Raw genomic sequence first — 6,642 nt, 5'->3', positions numbered from 1 at the left:
GAGGGTGGGATCAACCAGAGCACTGGGGAGAAGAACTGGGGGAGGGATCAGCTTGGGGGGGAGCTGGGGGGGGGGGGCAGCTGGTGGGCATAAGGAAGAATCCCTGGGGAAGAACAGGGCAGGGGAGCTGGCGAGGGGGCGCCCTCCCTGATGTCACCTTTCAAAGGCCCCTCCCACGCGAAGTGAGCCACAAAGCACGAAGAGGAAGGTGGGTGGGGAGGCATGGCGCTCTGTGAGGTGGCCAAGTCCTCGAGGAAGGGGAGCCAGTGTTTAGCTAGGTGTCCAAGTGTTTGCTTAAGGGATTAGTCACCTGCTCCGCCAAGTCCAGGCACCCGCTGTTATCTTAAATGCCCTTTAAACGCTCCTCGGTGGTATTTATTATTTGAGGATGACTGAACAGTCCCATTTCGGTTCACAGTTGTCAGCTGTTTGGAGAAAACTTTGCGCTGGGAAGTCCACGAATGGAGGCAAATCCTTGTTTATTATTAAACCTCCGGTCTTTTGAGAGGTCCTTTTCCGAGCCAGGGGATGCTGAGTCTCGGGTTCCGCGAGGGAGCGGGGATCCTGCTTAGACGGGTCACTCCCTACTCAGGGGCAGACCCACAGGAGAAATCTGGATGACCTATTTCCTCTCCTCTCTCCCGCTTCTTTCTTGTGCCCTGTCTCCCAGCTCCTCTAACTGTAGTCCTGACTTCATTCCTGACTGCTGTCGCCCGTTTGACATTTCTCAAGTTTCACCCTTATTTATTTATTGGGGAAGAGGGAGTGTTTTTGAAGAACAGAACGTGACTTGAAAATATTTTCTGCTTTTAAAAACAGATTTTCTTCCTTATTCTGAGTTGAATTTTCTTAAAGGGCACCTCACCTCCACCGGCAGTCGCGGGGGTGGGGGTGGGGGGTGGCCGGGAGGGGCTGTCAGGGCAGGCGGGGCCGCTGGGAGAAGATCCCGAGGCCTCCGGCTGCGCGCGTGCTCCGCGGATCCCGGGGCCCTGCCCTCCGCGTTTATCCGCGTTTAGCCCGACAGGGGCTCCCCCGTGTGGCTCCAGGGGCTAGCAACGTCTGGGACTTGAATATTTACCCCGTTCTCTTTTCAGGTTGAAGACGGGAGTCTGGCCATCGTGAGCTGACCCAGGAGACGCTCTTGTTCTCTTTTTAGCGCGTTTTTGCCTCCTTAGGATTAGAAAAAGCTTCCAGCTCTTCTCAGGTTGACATGGACCCTGGCAGAGGAATTAGAGGCGTCCAATTTCGAGTAACCAGACGCCTGCCTGGGAAGTAATTAGGGGTAGAATGGGCGACTCCTGGAGTGAAAATGGAGGAAAGGAAAGGTAGGTAAGACCTAGGCGAATTGAATACATTGAATGTCAGGCATTTCGCATGATTATTTAATCTTAGAATATCCCAGCTTGAGTAGGAATTGTTCCATATGAGGGAGAAGGATATCCAGGCTCTCAGAGGCCCAGGGTCTCAAAATGATGTAGCCAGGGTTCAGACTGTAACCTGACTCCAGAACTTCGTGCTAATGAGCACTCCTCCAAGAGGGGAGCATTTGCTACTTAATTCCTTCTTTCTAGAGATGTCACACTCCATGGAAGTGTCCTCCTGTTTCAAGCCCAGTAACCTCACATCTGTAGGACCCATCCAAGTTATGTGAGGATGTCACTTCTGATCTCTGCATTGGTCAAGGAGGCTGCATTTTCATGTTTAATCTTGAGAACAGTTCTATGAGACTGTTTTCTTAATTTCAGCTTTATTGAGGTAGATTGACAAAACTGCAAGATACTTAAAGTATACATTGTGATGATTTGAGATACTTTTACAACATGAAGAGATTCTTCTAAACGTTTAATACATTTATCATCATCATTATTTTTATTATTGATAGTACCTAAAATGAAGTGAAACTGAGGGAGATGATGACAGCAAATGTATTTTTTTCCCCATCTAGTTCTGCAAAATCCATTTTCCAAAAGATTTTATTTTTAGGTAATCTCTACACCCAAGGTGGGGCTCAGACTCTCAACCCTAAAGATCAAGAGTCACCTGCTCTACCAACTGAGCCAGCCAGGCTCCCCAGTGTGAAATCCACTTGACCCTCATATCAAGTTGTCATACATCTGCCTTTATAGAGTAGTTTTTAAAAATTTTTCAAATGAGGGTGTTAGGTGATACCTAAGTATATTAAGAGTTAGGGCTTCAACATATGAATATGGGGGGAGACACAGACATATAGTCCATAACAATCACTTTAGAAAATTCAGGTAAAAACCACATTTGTCTCCCAAAAGGTTGAAGAATACTGTGGGTGGTGGCTACCATTGGCCCATCTAGGACCATGAGCTTGTTTTTGTATCAGTCAGTTTGACCAGCCATGCTGGAGTCATGTGATCAACCCCAAAGCCAGGAATGGGTCAGCTCCATCAAAATGAGAGAGGAAGAGAAGGATATTCTGAGCTCTCATCAAGGAAAAGGGGCAGGGTGAGGGCAAGTGGCAAGTAGCCCACAGTGCAGGGCCGTAAGACACAGGCTTGGGTGGAGCAGAGGTTTCCTGTGTGACCAAGGACAAGTCAGCAAACTTCTCTGTGCCCCTGGCATCATACACCCATAAGCCAGATCACTTGGAAGACAAGGGGAGACACAGATGTAAAGCCCTTAAGAATCAGTACTAACAGAACTGGGGGACTAGAAGTGACCCTTGGTATCAATGCTAATGGTGAAGCAACCAATAATTCTCTCTCTTTTTTTTTTTCAAGATTTTTTATTTATCTGAGACAGAGCAGGAGTGGGGGTGGTGGTAAGCAGAGGAAGAGGGAGAAGCAGAGCCCCCCTCTGAGCAGGGAGCCCAAATGAGCTCGATCCCAGGACCCCAGGAACATGACCTGAGCCAAGCCTGATGCTTAACCTTCAGAGCCACCCAGGTGTCCCAATGCATCCTCTTTTTATCTCTGTAGAATAGCCTCTTTTGGATTTTTTTTTTTTAAAGAAATCATATAATATAGGTACTGCGTGTCTAAGTTCTTTCCTTAGCATAATGTTTTCAAGGTTCATCCGTGTTGTATAGTGTATGAATACTTCATTCCTTTCTGTGGTCAAATAATATTCCATTGTACAGATGAACCACATTTTGTTAACCCGTTCATCAATTGATAGACCTTTGGGTTCCTACTTTTTGTGTATTATCAGTAATGCTGCTGTAAACATTCATGTACAAGTTTTTGGGCAGACTAATGTTTTCATTTCTCTTGTGTTTATATCTAGGAGTAGGACTGCTATGTTTAATTGTGGGACTGCCAGATTATTTTCCAAAGGGACTATATTGCTTTATGTTGCCACCAGCTGTGTATGAGGGTCTGATTTCTCCAACACCATTTGTTACTGTCCGACTTTTTCATTCTAGCCCTCCTAGTGGGTATGGAGTACTAGCTCATTGTGGTTTTGCTCTTCCTTCCTCTGGGGAGTAAGCTGTCATGCATCTTTTCATGAGCTTATTGGCCACTGTATATCTTTTTTTAGAGAAACATTTCTTTAAAACTTTTGCTCAGTTTTTTAATAGGGGTATTTGGTTTCTTTATTATTGAGTTGTAAGAGTGTTTATAAATGCTAGTTCCAAACCCCTTATCAGATATAAGATTTATAACTACTTACCCCTGTTCTGTGAGATATCTTTTTACATATCTGGTAGTGTTATTTAATGTAAAAATTTTTTAAATTTAATGAAGCCCCAATTATCTTCTTTTTCCTTTTGTTGCTTGTGCTTTTTTTTTTTTTTTTTAAACATGATTTTATTTATTTATAGCTGCCTGGGTGGCTCAGTCAGTTAAGCATCTGCCTTTGTCTCAGGTCATGATCCCAGGGTCGTGGGTTCAAGCTCCACATTGGGTTCCTTGCTCCATGGGGAGTCTGCTTCTCCCTCTACCTGTTGCTCCCCCTGCTGTACTCTCTCAGTCTCTCTCTCTCTCTCTCTTTGCTAGAGAGAGAAAGAACACATGAGCAGGGGCAAACAGAGAGATAGAACATCACAAGTAGACTCTGTGCTGAGCATGGAGTCTACACAGGGAGCCTCAAACCAGGAGCCCCATGTGGGAAGCCCGATGCAGGGAGAATTCTCATCAGCCTGAGATCATGGCCTGAGACAAAATCAAGAATCAAACACTTAGCCAACTAAGCTACCCAGGTGTCCCATTTGTTGCTTGTGCTTGTCAAATTTAAGAATGTGACTCTTGATCTCAGGATCATGAGTTCAAGCCTCATGTTGGATATGGAACCTATTAAAAAAAAAAAATCTATTGCCAAATCTGAGGCCATGAAGATTTACTACTGTAATTTCTTCTAAGAGTTTATAGTTTTAGGTTTGATAGTTGGGTATTTGATCCATTTCGAGTTAATTTTGGTGTGTGGTGTAAGCTAAGAGTTCAGTTTTATTTTTTTTCATGTGACTATCCAGCTGTTCATGTCCATTTGTTAAAAAGCCTATCATTTTCCCATTGAATGTCCTTGACATTCCTGTTGAAAGTCAGTTTACCACACTACACTAGGAAACAAACTGAGGGTGACAGAAGGGATGAGGATGGGACATGAGGTAACTGGGTGATGGATATTAAGGAGGGCACATGTGGTGATGAGCACTGGGTATTCTATGCCACTAATGAATCATCGAACACTACACCAAAAACTAATGATGTACCATAGGCTGGCTAACAACATAATTTTTTTAAAAAAAGGTCAGTTTACCATAAAGATGTATTTATTTGTGAACCCTCAGTTTTAATCCATTGATTTCTGTGTCTTTGTTCCAGCATCATGCTGTCTTGATTGCGGTTGGTTTGTAGTATTTTTTGAAATTGGTAAGTATGAATCCTCCTACTTTGGAATTATTTTTTAAGATTGCTTTTATTTTTTGCGGTCATTTGCAATTCCATGTAAATTTTGGAACCGGTGATCATTTTCCATGAAGACATCAGTTAGGATTCTAATAGAGATTGCACTGAATCTGTGGATCCATATGGGTAGTATTGCTGTCCTTAAAATATTAAGTTTTCCAATGCATGGATATGGGATGTTTTTTCATTTGCTTGGATCCTTTAATTTATTTTAAGAACATGCTGTAGTTTCTGGAGAATAAGTTTTGAACTTCTGTTAAATTCATTCCTAAGTATTGGGGCACCTAGGTGGCTCAGTTTGTTGAGTGTCAGCTCTTGATTCTGTCTCAGGTCATGATCTCAGGGTCATGAGATTGAGGCCTGTGTCAGGCTCTGCACTCAGCAAGGAGTCTGCTTGAGATTCTCCCTCTGCCTCTCCCTCTGCCCTTCCCCCAACTCACATGCACACACACATACTCACTCTCACTCTCTCTCTCTCTCAAATAAATAAATAAATAGATTGATAAATCTTTACCAAAAAAATTATTCCTATTTTATTCTTATTGATGCTATTGTGAATGGAATTATTTTCTTAATTTTATGTTCATCACAAATATATAGGAATATAATTCATTATTTAAATATTGAGCTAGTGTATTTTTATTAATCTTAAAACAGTTGGAGTTGTATTTTTGGTACTTGGAACTGAAAGAATGCTAAGGAATCTTTTTCTCTACACTATGCTGTAACTGGCTTCCCTGAAGGTTGAGATGTAAAAATATACTTAATGGTGTGTACAAACAGCTTTCACCTGATCTTATTCAATCCCCACTCATCTTGGGAGGTGTGCAAGATCACTATTTTTATCTACACTTGCAGGTGCGGGAAACTGAAGCTTCAGAGACTAAATGATTAACGTGGGCCTCTGCTCAGTAAATTGCGTATCTGGGACTAGAACCTGGGTCTTCTGACTCCTACTCCAAAGCCCTTGAAGAAGTGTTGTCCTGAAAAGCTCACCAGGCTCAACAGATGTGCCCTTATGTGCCTGCTGGGAAGCAAGCACAGAACAGAGACATTATCCCAAATAATGACATAGAAATAGGGCCTCAGAGAATGGTTCCTGACTGAGTTGAAACTCAAGAGATGAAATTCTATTATCACCCTAAGTAAATATGATTACTTATCAACTGCAGAGCCTTTTTTTTAAAAAGTCTTAATTCTAAAATGTACAGAAAATGAAACTTTAACCGCCACCCTAAAATGTTTCAGAATATTTGTGGCAGATAATTTACATTATCTTAGGAACGCTACAAACTCTTAAATTGCAGGGCCAATAGCTAAGGAGGCCAATTTGGCATTGTGTTTTTGTAATAAACATAATTATAATGAAAGTTGAAGTAAAGGAAATTCAGAAGAGTTTGTGCTGTACTTGGCATCTATCTAAACTTCGGAGTTAAGCCAGGGACGGAGGTTCATTACTTGGCTTGAATGTTGAAAAATTTCTTTGTAATTGCTCTCTGCTGTAGGTCATCATTTTTTTACTTAAAAATGGTTTCAGCCATGTATTCAGACTTCAGTAGGGCTATGACAAATATAATTGTATGCATTAGTAGTGTTTGTTAACTTAAAGGAAATTAATGGCTACAAAATTCTCCATCTGACTTTTGAGTCATATTCAAATAGTGAGTTCTGCTTAAATGATAAGGGTATTTTATTTTAATTCTTATTTATATGTACAAGGCATATAGAGAAGGAGAGTGAGTAAGCAGAGCTTACTGTTTTGGTT

The 6,642-nt window shown here is 42.1% G+C and overlaps 1 long non-coding RNA gene across 1 annotated transcript; it reads left to right on the top strand.

Moving 5' to 3' along the window:
• The first annotated feature begins 1,098 nt into the window (after positions 1–1,098).
• Positions 1,099–6,261, top strand: LOC309861028. The gene is made up of 3 exons (XR_014309737.1): positions 1,099–1,325; positions 4,794–4,841; positions 5,736–6,261. It is a non-coding gene; the product is annotated as an uncharacterized lncRNA (long non-coding RNA).
• Positions 6,262–6,642: the final 381 nt, after the last annotated feature.

This window comes from Mustela nivalis (genome assembly GCF_964662115.1).
Source record: "Mustela nivalis genome assembly, chromosome: 3".
Lineage (NCBI taxonomy): Eukaryota > Metazoa > Chordata > Mammalia > Carnivora > Mustelidae > Mustela > Mustela nivalis.
This window is presented reverse-complemented; position numbering and strand designations above follow the sequence as displayed.